Source organism: Triturus cristatus, chromosome 1_1 (genome assembly GCF_964204655.1).
Source record: "Triturus cristatus chromosome 1_1, aTriCri1.1, whole genome shotgun sequence".
NCBI lineage: Eukaryota > Metazoa > Chordata > Amphibia > Caudata > Salamandridae > Triturus > Triturus cristatus.
The window spans coordinates 835,802,348-835,817,060 of record NC_140579.1 but is presented as its reverse complement, the minus strand read 5'-3'; positions in this window follow the sequence as shown (position 1 = coordinate 835,817,060).

The window sequence follows — 14,713 nt, the reverse complement described above, 5'->3', positions numbered from 1 at the left end:
CTATCGCTATGGAGCCCCTGGCTGCCAGACTCCGGCAACACCACATTCAGCATGGCATAGGTTTCAAGGCCCGGTCTCTCCTCCTCTCTATGTATGCGGACAACATTACGCTGTATGTCCGTAACCCTCAGGATAACCTCAGCCCCCTAGTGTGGGAAATCATTAGATTTGGCGGACTATCAGGCATACTGGAGCAAGTCGATTTTGTTCCCTCTCACGGATGCCACTCAGTCATTCACTCATGATTTCCCCTTCGTATGGGCTTCCGGTCCTACCCGCTACCAGGGAATATGGCTTAGTAGGGACTTAGACGACCTCTGGTGGGCCAATTTCGGCCATGCGGTGGACTGGCTCGAGTCCAAAATTCCCCATTGGAACCGACTCCCTCTGTCCCTCGCGGGTCGCATCGCCATTGCGAAGATGGTGGTGCTTCCGAAGTTTCTTTACCTTTTCTTGAACATCCCCATCCCGCTAACGGCCCACTTTTTTTGCAGGCTCCGCTCTCTCATCATCTCCCTCGTCTGGGCCGGTAAGCAACCCAGGATTGCCTATGACATCCTTACCCTCCCTGTGTCTGTGGGCGGTATGGGTGCTCCTGATTTTAAATTATATGCTTTCAGTGCTCAGGCGAGCTTCTTGCATTTCTGGGTCCACCCCGCTCTATATCAGCCGCACGTTGCCGTCGAAGCCGACCTCACGGCCCCTTGGCCTTTGTCCACCGCCCTGTTCGTGCCGGCTAGCCGCCCATGGGGTGAGGTTGACACGGTCAAGACCCTGTGCTGGGCTTGGCTGGGGCTGCACCGCTTCTCCAATGTCCCTGCGCTTTCGGCTACCCACATGCCGATTGTGCGACACCCTTCCTTTCCCCTTTTGCAGCCGACCGGCATGTCCAAACATGCCACCGCCTGGGACTGACGACGCTGACTGACCTTTACCCCGGGGAGCACTTTTATTCCCTCCCGGCCACCTCCGGCCCGATGGACACCCTGCTTTTTTATCAGCTCCGCGCCATCTGTAGTGAGCTCCACCCAACATTTCCTCAACCCCCGCCTTCGCTGCCCGCTTTAGACTTCATATACACGTCCCCTGCTCCCCGTAAGCTAGTAACCAAATTATATGCCCTGTCGCTGTTGGCCTCCTCCACCTCGACTGAGCGCGCACGGGCAGCATGGGGTGCGGACCTGGGTGCTGACATTCCCCAAGCTGACTGGCTTTATTGCTGTAACCAGACCAAGAAACTGTCCCCCAACTACCGCTTCCGTCTTATACATTTCAAATTTTTACACAGGCTATATCGCACCCCCGCCCAGCTACACAGGGTGGGCCTGATACCTAACGACAATTGCATGAGCTGCTCTGCCCCCGCTGCAGACTTCACCCACCTTGCCTGGTTGTGTCTTGAGGTGTCAGCCTTCTGGCTGGAGGTCTGCACCGCCTTCTCCGAGATAACCTCCACTCGCATTGCCCCCGACCCTCTGTTGTGCCTGCTGGGGTTTGTCAAGTTCTGCCCGGACGCCTATCTCCGCCTGACGGCTATCCAGTTGGTCCTCGCGAGGCGCAGGGTGGCTATGTGCTGGGGCTGCAGACCGGCGCCCAAATTCGCCCACTGACTTGAGGACACCTCGAGATGTCAGAACCTCTTATCTGAGTTTTGGGACCTTTTGCCCGCCCGGTCATGACCACCTGATATATGCGGACCCCTGGTGACATATCTCCGCTCCCGACCCCACACGAGTGGTGCTGCTTCTCCCACGCCCCCTGCCGGGACTCTGCCCGCGGTGGCCGCCGGAGCTGGTCAGTGACTGCCTCCCCCCCTGTCTACATCCCCCCCTGGCCAGGCCTGGTTCTTTCCCCACAGGGCTCTGTAACTCTCATGGTCTTTCTGTTTTTTTTTTCTCATGTCGACCTTGTTTTTCAACAGGTTAATGCTCATGTTGTGCTGCACTGTTCTTATATCGATTGTAACTTGCTGGGACCAGCCTCTTTGGTGGAATATACTGAATTGATGTACTAAGTGTAACCTTTTTAAGTGGAAGCAGTCAATAAAGGTTTTTGGATAATACATTTTTTTTTAAACTTCTATTCTCAGAAATAGAAGATATGCAGAGGATGGAAGCCAAGAAGATGGTCACTCTAAAGAAAGAAAGGAGAGGAATCAAGCAAGTGTAAATGAATGCCATTTTTTCATGCAGTGTTTAGGAGTATAGTAGGAGAAGGTTTTCTGTGTTAGCAAGTAGTCAGAGAATGTAAGCTGTAGAGTGTAACATTATACATAGTGTTCTATGTCCAGGGCACACAGCTTAAACATGTGATTGCAAGCATATACATCATTCAAGATTAGGCGCAGAGGCCAGGGCAACTCACTCCGAATCCCGGGGGCTCACAGTTCGATCCCTAGGGGTGAGTGTTTGATTTGCTCAAACGCTCCGTCCATCATCCCCTTTGGTATCACTTTGTTCGCGTTAAGTTGGCAGGGTATGCCCAGATGTGGGTCCCTTGCTCACTTTGCCACTGGATTCAAGATAGCCTGGCTGATGAGGGTTATGAACCCGAAACCAGTCCCAGGATGCTTGTTTCCAGTCCAGGGAAGACATGGCTTGGCAGTTCGGGCTGGACTGTTCCCATGAGGCACAGGGTCAGACTGATTTGCATATGGCCATGTCTGAACTGGGGTGGTGGAGTGAGCTAAAGAATGATGATGGATTAAACCCAGATCAGTTGACTGGGGGTGAGTGTTTGATTTGCTCAAACGCTCTGTCCATCATCCCCTTTGGTATCGCTTCGATCCCTGGTGCCGGCATCAGATCAGCCCAGCACCATGTGACTTTGGGCAATAGCTTGCTTAATCTTCTCCCCCAGCGCCTTGACACCTTCAGGTAATTGTACGCACTTTAAAAATACTGGACATTTACATTCAAACATTAAGAGCCCTAGATATTGCAGAAAAAAAGTGTGATGCTCATTTAAATTGAGCCAGTGCCTCCGAACCCGAGTTCACGCTATATAAAACTGTAAAATAAAATCAGTACGCCATGTAGTGCCCTCTTTCAGTCACGCTTAGAGGGGGTGTGAGGCAACGGCTAGTGATGCTGAATCCAGAGCCAGGGAACAAGGCTCGAGTCTCTGCATCGAGCCAATATCCCGCCATTCCGGGCAAACCGCTCCACCTCCTCGTGCCTACACAATCGGCGGGTTCCTGTGCAATACAACTGGCTCCCATGCAAAGCACTCCAATACCCTGTGGTCGAGCTCACGTAATATAATATGAAAGACAAAGGGAGGCTGAACCCATGGCCATGCAAATGTGGGGCCAGAGACTTGTTGATTAAGAGGCCGATAGGGAGACCATTTGTTGGGCGCTTCTGCAGGAAAGCGTCCTGGAGGGTAGGGGGTGAGATGGCACCTGAGTTGATTATCCTGTTCCTTCCTACGGTCTGATCCTGGTTCAACCCGACTTCCCAGGTGTGGAGGAGGCCCCCGACACCTATGCAAAGAAACAGGGAGCTAGGCCAGGAAGAGTGGACAACACTTCTGTGAATGCAGCATATTTATAGCCTCTGGAGTCATGTGAGGTCTTTAATCCTTGCCCAATGGAAATGAATGAGGCCCACAGACAGGAAAGGCAGATTACTGAATAGAGGGGGAGTAACAGGACACAGGGATGGAACGTAGGCAGAAAAGATCAAGAAATACAGGAATCGAGTGCGAAGAGAAAGAGACGACAGAGACTAAAGCAAGTGGGTGGAGGGGCAAGCAGAAGAGGGGCCAGTGTGCGGCGAGGACGCAAACAGATGGAATGGCGGCAGAAGCATGCAATGAGGATCTCCAAGATAAGTTTCACTGTGCAACCACACAAAACACTCATCTGCCCGACCGATAAAGTATGAATAACCCGCAACACGTACACATGCACAGATCTCCCTGTGAAACTGCAACACAATCAGCAAGGCAGCTATTACACTGTCCATCCACAGCTGACTCCAGAACATCTTCTGTGCACTACACACTAGGATTGTACGCCACATAGACGCACAAAGCAGACTGCCCTGCAAAGCTGGGAATACACAAAACATGACAGTCCACTGGAATACAAACACCTGCATACATTACACCAAATTGTCACCACAGCAATTTGTTGATTGTATAAAGCAGCATCAAAACACAAAACTGGATATTGTGCCAGTTTCTTCCAGATTTAGGAAAGGTTGTGCTGCTGCTGTCCATGTGGTACCTTTATTGAGTTATGAAGCTTAGTATTTTACTTTCCACTACACAAAGAACAAAGCGATTCATATTGCCTATGCTTGTTTTAATGCATGATGTGAGTGAACCCTCACAAAATAAGTGAGCAGAATTTACTTTTGGTTTTATGCCTGAAACAAACAGTTTTTAAGATATCTAGGTAGGGGGTTTATAACCTTTTGACTTCTGTGAACCCCCACTTAATCATTACTAGAATGTGGTGGCCCAAACGGAGTCATTATTGGAAGATGGGGTCCCCCCAGCCTAAGCAATTTTCATGATTTGAACCTCAAAACAATGCACTAAAATACAAAAAGAAACATATAACAAACAAGTGTTCAAATATTGAACTATTTTGTTTAATTCACTATCAATATAAACTTTTACATTCTCAGTTGTGCTTCCTCTTTTGTTTACACTTTGAACCCCCTGAGTTGGCCTCGCTGACCCCCAGGTGTCCTGGGACAACAGGTTAAGGACCACTGATCTAGATTGCTTTGAATTTATTTTTAAACATAGCTGACAAGTGTCTCAAGGTCATGTATAAAAACGCCAGCCAATTTTGGCATTTTAACCAGCAGCATTTTTACTGCTAGGATTATGAGCCCTTAATGAAAGTGTAAAAAGGAAAACTACAAAGCCCGCAGTGCTGTGGACTGAAAAGCCAGGAATGGCTGATAGTATCATATGTCATAGTGCTACTTGGTAGGCTTGTAAAATGCAAAATGGAAAATTACATCCTGACTGATTTTTTTCTTGTAAGGCATCAACAGCCAAGTAGGTGAGAGGAGAGAGATAGCCTTTCATAGGCAAATACAAGCTACTCACTGCTAATGGGTTAACATTAACACTAGTTGAAAATTAGCATGCTAACAAAGGATGCTATTTACCAGAACAGGGCAGCAGTAGCAGAAGCTGGATGTGTCTGAAGACACATTTGGAAAGAAAAAACAATATGCTGGCACAATTTTCCCTGAGGGTAATTTCGCGTGATTCAGATGTGGCATCTGCATCTCCACTGTGATTGATGCAATGTGCCTTGAACAGGAGCAACACTTGCTGCAGGTGTGCCATGACTATCTCTTGCTCTAGTGATACTCCATGTTTTATGCCCTCAGTTGGGGTCGTACGTTACTGAGGGCGAGGTTTGTTGGTCATTGGGACATCTCCGTTCTTCCTGTCCAAGTACTGTCACTGTGCATGAGGAGACCCAGCCCATGCAGCCGACTAGTTCAGTAGTAACATTAGCGCCAATTTAAAATGATGAATTTAGTTTTGTACCCCTCTGCTGTGCTGTCAATCATTAGGTGCCTTTATACAAGCCCGCTTCCTATCCACTCAACGCCGACAGACCAGTCATGGCATTCGCCAGGTGCTGCACAGACATGCACTTGGGCTCTGCCTTGATTTGCTGAGTGAATGTTATGATGGATGGTGGCACTCTTTAGGGATGATGACAAGCGTCAGTGACTGTAAGGTACGTGTGCCATCTGGGAAGCCTGAGGCAGCACACATGTTATAGTGCTTGAGGAGGGTCAGCAGGAATACCTGTATTTTCATTGTTCCCGTACTGGCCCCGCCTATGTAAGTCACACCAGCAGTCATCACATGACCTAGTGAATGGATGACTGTGGGTAGCGCAGTTCCAACGCTATCCAACGAGGCTGGCAGCAAGGAATTGTGGATGGACAAAGCAGGTTCCACATGTTGGCCAATCAAGCAAAGTACTGAATTACTGAGTCTGAGCCCTTCTGCAAGCATGAAAAATAGGACATATATGGTTTTATTTAGGTATGGAAGCTAAACTAAAGTGCAGAGTTTTACAAAGCTCTTAGATGTTGCCCAATGACTTCTTTAGAGCACTAAGGAAGCAAAGAAAGTGAAAGGAATAGAATTATATGGAAATGAAAGGAATTGGACCACCGGGATCTGGTAAACATTAAGAGACACGTCAATGGTCATCCTAGGAAAAAGTCTTGGAGGACATTTTTGTCTGGTTTTTATATTGACCATGTTTTAAAGGGTGAACATTGAATGCCTTTCTGATAAGGCAGGTTCTAAGGTGTTTTCTGAACTGAAGGCACTTTACCAGGTTTCTCATAAAAGGGTCCAGGTCATTCCCAAAGTGAGGTCTCACGCACATCAAGCACCTTCCGCATTTGTCAGTGTTCTGGGCTTTTGATGAATGAGCCATGGAGCACTGTACAATCATGTGGTTTTCATAGGTTGGTAAGGTGAGGCAAGATGCTTAACTGTATGATAAAGAGTGACTACTATCATGTGAGTGCAGATGAGTGACTGCATGGATGAAAGCATAGAGGTACTTTCAGTTGTAGGCCAGACTACTTGACTTGGACAATGCCTCTCATAGTGCAGACACCATGATACAAGGTTTAGTAGTTCCAACTTGGTTCTGAGTCATTATTTGTTTATTATACACACGTTTCTTTTGCAGGTGCATTAGCCCACCAAACTAGATTGCAACAGGCAACACTACTTTTGAATATCTAGTTTCACATAAAGCACCCAACTACTTGGCTCGGCACATGCCCAAGGAAGTCCAGATTCGCACCTGCTCCCATCATTCTGAAATATGAGAAAGCTCTGTGCAGCATGAAAGGGTTTTCTCACTTTTATTCCTCTCGCATATTGAGAAAAGCTGGGCTTTGCTGGCCTGGGGACCTCTTCTATGACCCACATGTGGAGGGGCGCTGAAGGTGTGACAGGAGCAGGGATTTCCCATAGAAACTTAAGACAGAGAGTGAAAATTGGGACAAACGAGTTAATCTTTTCTAGCAGACCCTAGTAAGTCCCTCATTACAAGTTCATGCCTAAATGCCAATCACTTCACACGAAACTCTGCGAGCACAACACTAGAGCCACTAACATACGTGATAAAAAAAGAAGCTCTCCTTTTCGACTCTTTTCATACAAATCATCTAAATCATTTCCATATGAAACATTTAATATGTATCTCTTTTGGTTTTGTGTGGAACAGCCCATTTTCAGGAGAGCAGGAACTTGCATGTCTCCATCCATTTTAAAACTGTAAATAGGACTAACTCTGTACTATAATTTAGTATCTTATATCTTAACTTTGAAAGATACAATGCAGCAATCAAGTTTGTACACGAGGCACACATGCAACCACACATACTCACATTGTATGCCCACACAGATGCAAACACAGGCCTGCCAAGTATCACTCATCAGGCGTGACTAACGCATTTCAGTGTGGTGTTCCGCATCACCGCACTGAAATGCATTGTCACACATTTTAATGCCACTGTCTCTCTGCTATACCCCAGCGCTGAAACTAGCTAGCCAGGCTGCTAGTCGCGCATGCCAGCGCCAGTGACACCGGCGCCAGCTCTGCTGCTGCTTCCTCCAGACTTGCCGGCCTGGGGGCTGCCACCAGCACAGGCTCAGTTAACAGTTAATGTGCACTGCTGCCTGTGTTACAATGGTGAGCACTGTGGCTCGAGCGCTGTCTGTAGCCTGTTTAACTACTAGTGGCGCAGCAGCTGCAGCGCGCAGTACACGCAGCACGGCAGTCTTAGAGGCTGGGCTGAGCTTGGCTCAAATCATTCAACCATTGGATTGTTGAAATAATCACTGTGCAGTGGGAAACAACCTTTACAACGCAGTCATTACATCGCATTACCTTTACATAGCAGTCATTACATTGCAACATCCTTTACATCACATGTCATTACAACACAGCCATTACATCGCATGTCACTACAACGCATGGCATTACAATGCTGGTCACTACAACGCAGGCATTACATCGCAAATCATTACAATGCATACCATTACAACGCATAGTACCCTTACACTATCCAACACTTACCCTACTGTTGCACTCACTGGAGTTAGAATAGTAGTTTTTACCCCTACACTATCCAACACTTTCCCTACTGTTGCACTCACTGGAGTTAGAATAGTAATTATTACCCCTATACTATCCAACACTTACCTTAAATGTGATATAATGGTATGCAATGTAATGGTATGCGTTGTAAAGGTAGTTTCTGAAAATGCGATGTAATGGCATGCGATGTATAATTGAATGCATTGTAAAGGATGTTGTGATGTTAAAAACTGTGTTGTAAAGGCATGCATTGTAAATGTATGCGTTGTAACGTCATACATTCCTGTGGAGTAGTGCGCATACTTTCACCGACGTCACTGTCAGTGCCTGTTAGTGGGCAGTCAGCGGGCTGCAGTTGAATTCTGCACTTTAAACTAGCTTGCTGTAAGATGAGTTCTGCGGTTTTGCAACCGAGTGTGAGTCCGACCCCCGAGGACACTACGGGGGCCACCGTGGTCTGGGCTGCCGATGACTCATGTGCCTGCGGTGCAGCCCGCGTAGTACTGTTCATTTACGGCCCCAGAGTACGCCAACCCGGGACCCCTGGCTGAAGCTCAGCTGACTCTGAGCTGGCCCCAACTCAGCAGACGGTCACCAGGGCCGGACTGGCCGTAGCGGGCACCGGGCAATCCCCCAGTGCGCCGCATGGGTGGGGGCCGGTTTTGGGACCCTGGGGGCTGCAAAATCTGCCCTGTAACAAAATCGGCCGAAAACCGGTCCTAGGAAGATTGTTTCCGTTCCAGGGAAGGCATAGCTTGGCAGTTCGGGCTGGGCTGTTCCCATGAGGCACAGGGTCAGACTGATTTGCATATGGCCATGTCTGAACTGGGGTGGCAGAGTGGGCTAAAGAACGGTGATGGATCAAACCCGGATCTGTTGACTGGGTGTGAGTGTTTGATTGGTTCTGATGCTCCGTCCATCACCACTCCCTTTTGTACCGCTTTGTTCGCCATAAGTTGGCAGGGTATGCTCAGACGTGAGTTCCTTGCTCACTTTGCCACTGGATTCAAGCAAGCCTAGCTGAAGACGGCTGAAATGCCAGAAACCAGTACTAGGAAGCTTGTTTCCGGTCCAGGGAAGGCATGGCTTGGCAGTTCGGCCTGGACTGTTCCCATGAGGCACAGGGTCAGACTGATTTGCATATGGCCATGTCTGAACTGGGGTGGCAGAGTGGGCTAAAGAACGGTGATGGATCAAACCTGGATCTGTTGACTGGGTGTGAGTGTTTGATTGGTTCTGATGCTCCGTCCATCACCACCCCCTTTTGTACCACTTTGTTCGCCATAAGTTGGCAGGGTATGCTCAGACGTGAGTCCCTTGCTCACTTTGCCACTGGATTCAAGCAAGCCTGGCTGAAGACGGCTGAAATGCCAGAAACCAGTCCTAGGAAGCTTGTTTCCGGTCCAGGGAAGGCATGGCTTGGCAGTTCGGGCTGGACTGTTCCCATGAGGCACAGGGTCAGACTGATTTGCATATGGCCATGTCTGAACTGGGGTGGCAGAGTGGGCTAAAGAACGGTGATGGATCAAACCCGGATCTGTTGACTGGGTGTGAGTGTTTGATTGGTTCTGATGCTCCGTCCATCACCACCCCCTTTTGTACCGCCCTGGCAAAGAGCTCGGCGGCACCCCCAAGCCCTGGGGGGGCCGGCCGAGCACTTTGCCAGGGCCGGTTTTGGTTCCCAGTCCGGCCCTGACGGTCACCAGAGACTAGCAGGGGCCGCAGGTGACCGACATGGTAATGCAACTGCTCTTTTAGCCGTCGCTGCATAAAGTAAGTGTGTGTCCAAGGCAAGCCCTGGATTAATAAAATAATTAATTGAAGACAAAAGTTGCGGATAAAGTTTAAAGTTCAAAATGTTGTAATTGCCTTAATTTGCAGCCTCTGCCTACTAGCAGTTCCTATTGCTTAAGAGCAGGAATTATTGATGATTAAGGACTCAGAGCGGTGGTCCGAGGGAGCGGTGAGTAACCAACAAATGCAGCTCATTCACTGTTTCTGCAAAATCAGCACCAGCCACGTCACGTGTCTGCACAGAGTGCAGCTTTTATTATAGCGCAATGACAACATACCTATCTTTTTTATTTAATTTGTTTAGAACTATACATGTCGTGTGCCTCAGCCTAACTCTCCTGAGGCTTGCCCAGTGCCAGTCTGCGGTGGCTTTGGTGACTCGAGTCAGCTGAGTGCTGTCGACTTATTAGGCAGCTGACGAGATGGGGCCTTTCCCATCCTGGGAGAGTCGGCCCGGATCCACGTGGGACAGAGAGGCCCTGGAGTAGACTGATGCTACTTGATTGGTTGCAAGGGGGCCCTGACATTCACACTATGGGGCAGATTTATGTTGCACTTGCGCCACTTTTGCGCCGTCGTTGCGTCACTTTTGTGACGCAGCAGCGACGCAAATCCTGCACCATGATGCGGGGTATTTACAACGTGACGCATCTGGGAGATGCGTCACGTTGTAAAGCCCTGCGCCACATGTAGGCGTTCCAGGGCAGGTGGGGGCGTTCCGGCGCAGGAACGCCTCCTAAAAGTGGCTGAGTGAAATCTACAAGATTTCACTCAGTTACTTTTAGGCCCATGCTGCGTCAAAACCCTGCGCCTGCTTGAAGCAGGCGTAAGGATTGACGCAGCATTGTACAGATAGGGCCCCCCAGAGCATTGCTGGAGCTGCGTCGCGCATGCGACGCAACTCCAGCAATGCGACACTTTTACGGCACAGATGCGTCACGCATCTGGGCCGTTTTTGCCCCATGGTGCGCCGCATTATAAATGCGGCGCATCCATGGTGGCGCAGCTGTGGCGCATAATAACTGGCGCATCCCTGCTGATATGCAGGAATGCGCCAGTTATTATAAATCTGCCCCTATGTGCTTTATTTACGTAAGACAGTCAGATACGCACACTGCGACCTTCACTTTACTATATGTGCCTTGTGCTGTGTAGACACACACACACAGCCTGTATACACAGCACACTTGCATTGCTGAATGCAGCCACGAGGCAGAGACACAATCTCCAACCGCTAGGCTATTTTTTTATGTTGTGCACAGTGCAAACTAATGCACAGACAGGTTGTACCTCGACATTATTGTATGGTAATGCGCTTCTCCGTGGGATTGTATACGGTTAAAACTTGGTTATTTGTAGCATTTATTCAGATGACTAGGTAAATTCTTCTTCCTTGCTTGATTTTGCCTGCGAGTGTCACTCATAGTCGTTGAAATGTCACTCATAATTATACTGAATTTATGAAAATGTCACACATAAGCAATCTGAAACCTTGGCAGCTATGCAAACATGAACACAGAGACCTACAGTGGAAGATAAGGGCACACACACATACACTCACACAAACAAAACAAAAGCATGCAGGTGTCCAAACACATGTACATTCGTATAATGCATGCCCTCACAAATGCACCCACAAACACGCACACATGCAAACACATAGAAAAGTGCCATGAATAACAAAGGCACACGCACAGACACTTACAGAAACAAGCAAAGGCAGGTGCTTGAACTAAAGTAAGTAGATATACAAACATGTGTGCCCTCCACAGCTCACGATAAAGGTGGCACAAAGGCATACATGTTTTTTCGCAGACGCACAAACACCAATATATGCTCACACAACACAGACATATTAGCACACATAAACTTGAATAACATTACAAGAAAGATTTTACGGTAAATCACTTTTTAATCGTGCTTCCTAAAATAATTCTTTATAGGGACACCTAATAAGAATATGTTTAGAGCTGCTGGCCTAGAAACGAATTGTAATATGAACTAATTTCAGAACGCATTCTTTCGTTAATTATTTCCTCTCCTGCCTCCAAGACGTAAGGGATTCAAACGCTGTGTAAGAATCACCCATCTGTAATGTGTGCATTTCTAGCAGCAGCTCTGCTCGGCGCGCTGCTCATTTTGCCTGCTGGAGCCCAGGTTCTCCTCTCCTGGGGTGGGCGTGGCTGCTGGGTGCTTCCGGAGTCTGCCGAAGGGCAGGGGATACATGATCCTGAGGGGATACCAAATATTGTACAACAACTGTATTAAAGGAAGATGCGTTACTTGGCTCATAAGGACAAGAAAGATATGAATCTGCTATTGAAAAGACACTTTAGTATATGGCACATATTAAGTGTGTGCTGGGCAACTGAGATATGATTGCACAATGAACTTTTCCTGAGGGAGGCCTTAATAGTGGCCAAGCCAAAATACTCCTATTGGAGTTGACACGCTGTTTATAAGGAAAAAAACTCACGATGTATGGGTTCAAAATAGCACAGAAGTTTCTAGTGACAAGTTTCTGCTACGCCCTAGATTAGATGGGCTTCTCACACTCTAGTCCTGCACTGAATGTGAGAACGAATCTTCTTCCCTGTGCTGAATGTGTATGTCATTTATGATGATGGTTACAGCTTTCTACCTAGGCATTCCAGTATTTCATTTAATACCGTAAACTCTCAGTGAATGTCTTTTGAACTTTGTATGTCTCTCTGCCTGTGCAGTCATTCCTATGCTTCATCGTGTCTGAACATGTCATATGTCTCTCCATTTATTGCCACCTGTCGGGAATGCTTACCCAGGGTACCATGCCAAGGTGCCTCTGATAGTGTTTTATCCCAAAGAGATGTTTAAATGCCCAATGGTAATAAATCACTCCTAACCTAACTTTCCACCAAACCAAACACAACCCTACCCGTCTCATTTTATTAAAAAAACACCACTTGACCAAGTTATCTACTCAGCTACTGTTCAATCACCTACCTCCCTTGGCTCTTCAAATATTTGGGGAAAATGCTGGGCTATGAACTCCAGAAACATATAAGAAAACTTCAGTCCCACCACGCACTCTAATCATGTTTTTAAACATGACACTGAAACAAGGTTCATTACTAAAACATATTAGCAAACATGGGCCTTCTGGAAACTCCAGTCTTCCTAAAACAGGCAGCAGAGCCTGGCACAGGGCTGTCTTATTTCTTTATGGACACAATGTGGGATTCCACATGCTGCATCCTGTGACTGTTCAATAATAGAGAACGGCTGTAAATTGTTTGTGCTATACAAAATTCGTAAAGTTACAATTGGCAATGCTTGTCTATAGAGGGGCCAATAAGTATAGAAAACAGTAATGGATGAAATGCTTGAATTAATCTCAACCACTCAGGCTGCATCCAAATCCATAGTTATTTTGCACACCATGTCACCTCAGTTTGGATGCAGCTGTATGCAAATCAGCCTTCTTGACCCTGCTGCTTCAATAGGAACAGTCCAGCCCGAACTGCCAAGCCAGGTCCTCCTTGAACCTGAAAAAAAGTAACCCAGGACTGGTTTCCCCCTGGTTAAGGGCTCCTCAACCAGGTACAGCTTCGTTCGGTGTGTGATGTCTGTTAAAATGTTAGGACTCATGTGAAGTGAGACATTTGCCATGTGGACACTAGGCAGCTATGAATGTATACTCAACAGCAGCACTACTTTCATGTAGCCAGACAAAGAGTGCACAAAATCAATGGTGAGCATGCTTAAAGCACCAATTTCATGTGCCTCAGAATGCAGGGCTACAAATGAATGATTAATTAATGATCATCTCCACTAAATCTGTCTCTCCTTTAGATCCCTGTCCTCCTTCTGTCCGAAAACTGGTCCCAGATTTGATAGCTATGAATCTTACGGCTATCTTCAATTCCATTTCACCACTGGACTTTTCCTTTCCCAATGGAAAAGAGCCTCCATTCTTCCACTTATAAAGAAACCCAACCTGAATGCGGCAGATCCCACCAACTATCGCCCAACTCCCGCCTCCCACTCCCTGCAGTAATTGTGGAGAAAGCGATGAATCTACAGCTTGCCCAATTTATTCAAGCTAATCACCTTCTAGAACCTACGCAATTTTGATCAATGCTACGGAGGAGATAAGGGCTGCACTGGATAGTGGAGGAGCCGCAGCACTTATCCTCCTCGACTTGTCTGCAGCCTTTGATACGGTTGATCACCAGCTTTTGATCAACTGGTTAGGCGAGCTAGGAATCAAATATAAGACCTAGGCCTTGCTGACATAATTTCTTCCTGGCAGAGTACAAACCGTTGCCCTTGATCAGTAGGAATCTTCCCCCTTCTCCCTTACTTGTGGGGTCCCACAAGGATCCTCGCTCAGCCCGACAGTATTCAATATATATGTAACAGGACTTGCCACACTATTTAAAACCTTTTGCTTCAACCTTACCTCCTATGCTGACGACACTCAAATTGTGTTGTCAGCTTTTAACAATGATACTAACCTCTCCACCCAACTGTATGCGTGCTATCAGTCTATGGATGAACAAACACTGCCTAAAGTTTAAATCAGGAAAGACTGAGGTGGTATTGTTTGGGAACCTCTCTCCCACTTGGGCCCCATCTTGGTGGCTGGAAGAACTATGTCTTCTTCCCATCCCCGTGAGCAAGGCAAAGAATCTAGGAGTTCTTATGAACAATAACCATAAGTTTGGAAGCCAGGTCAATGCTATTGTCTCCTCTGCTTTCTTCACCCTGAGGATGACTCAAACAAATTCTCCCATACATCCCAGCCACTACTAGAAAACTGTC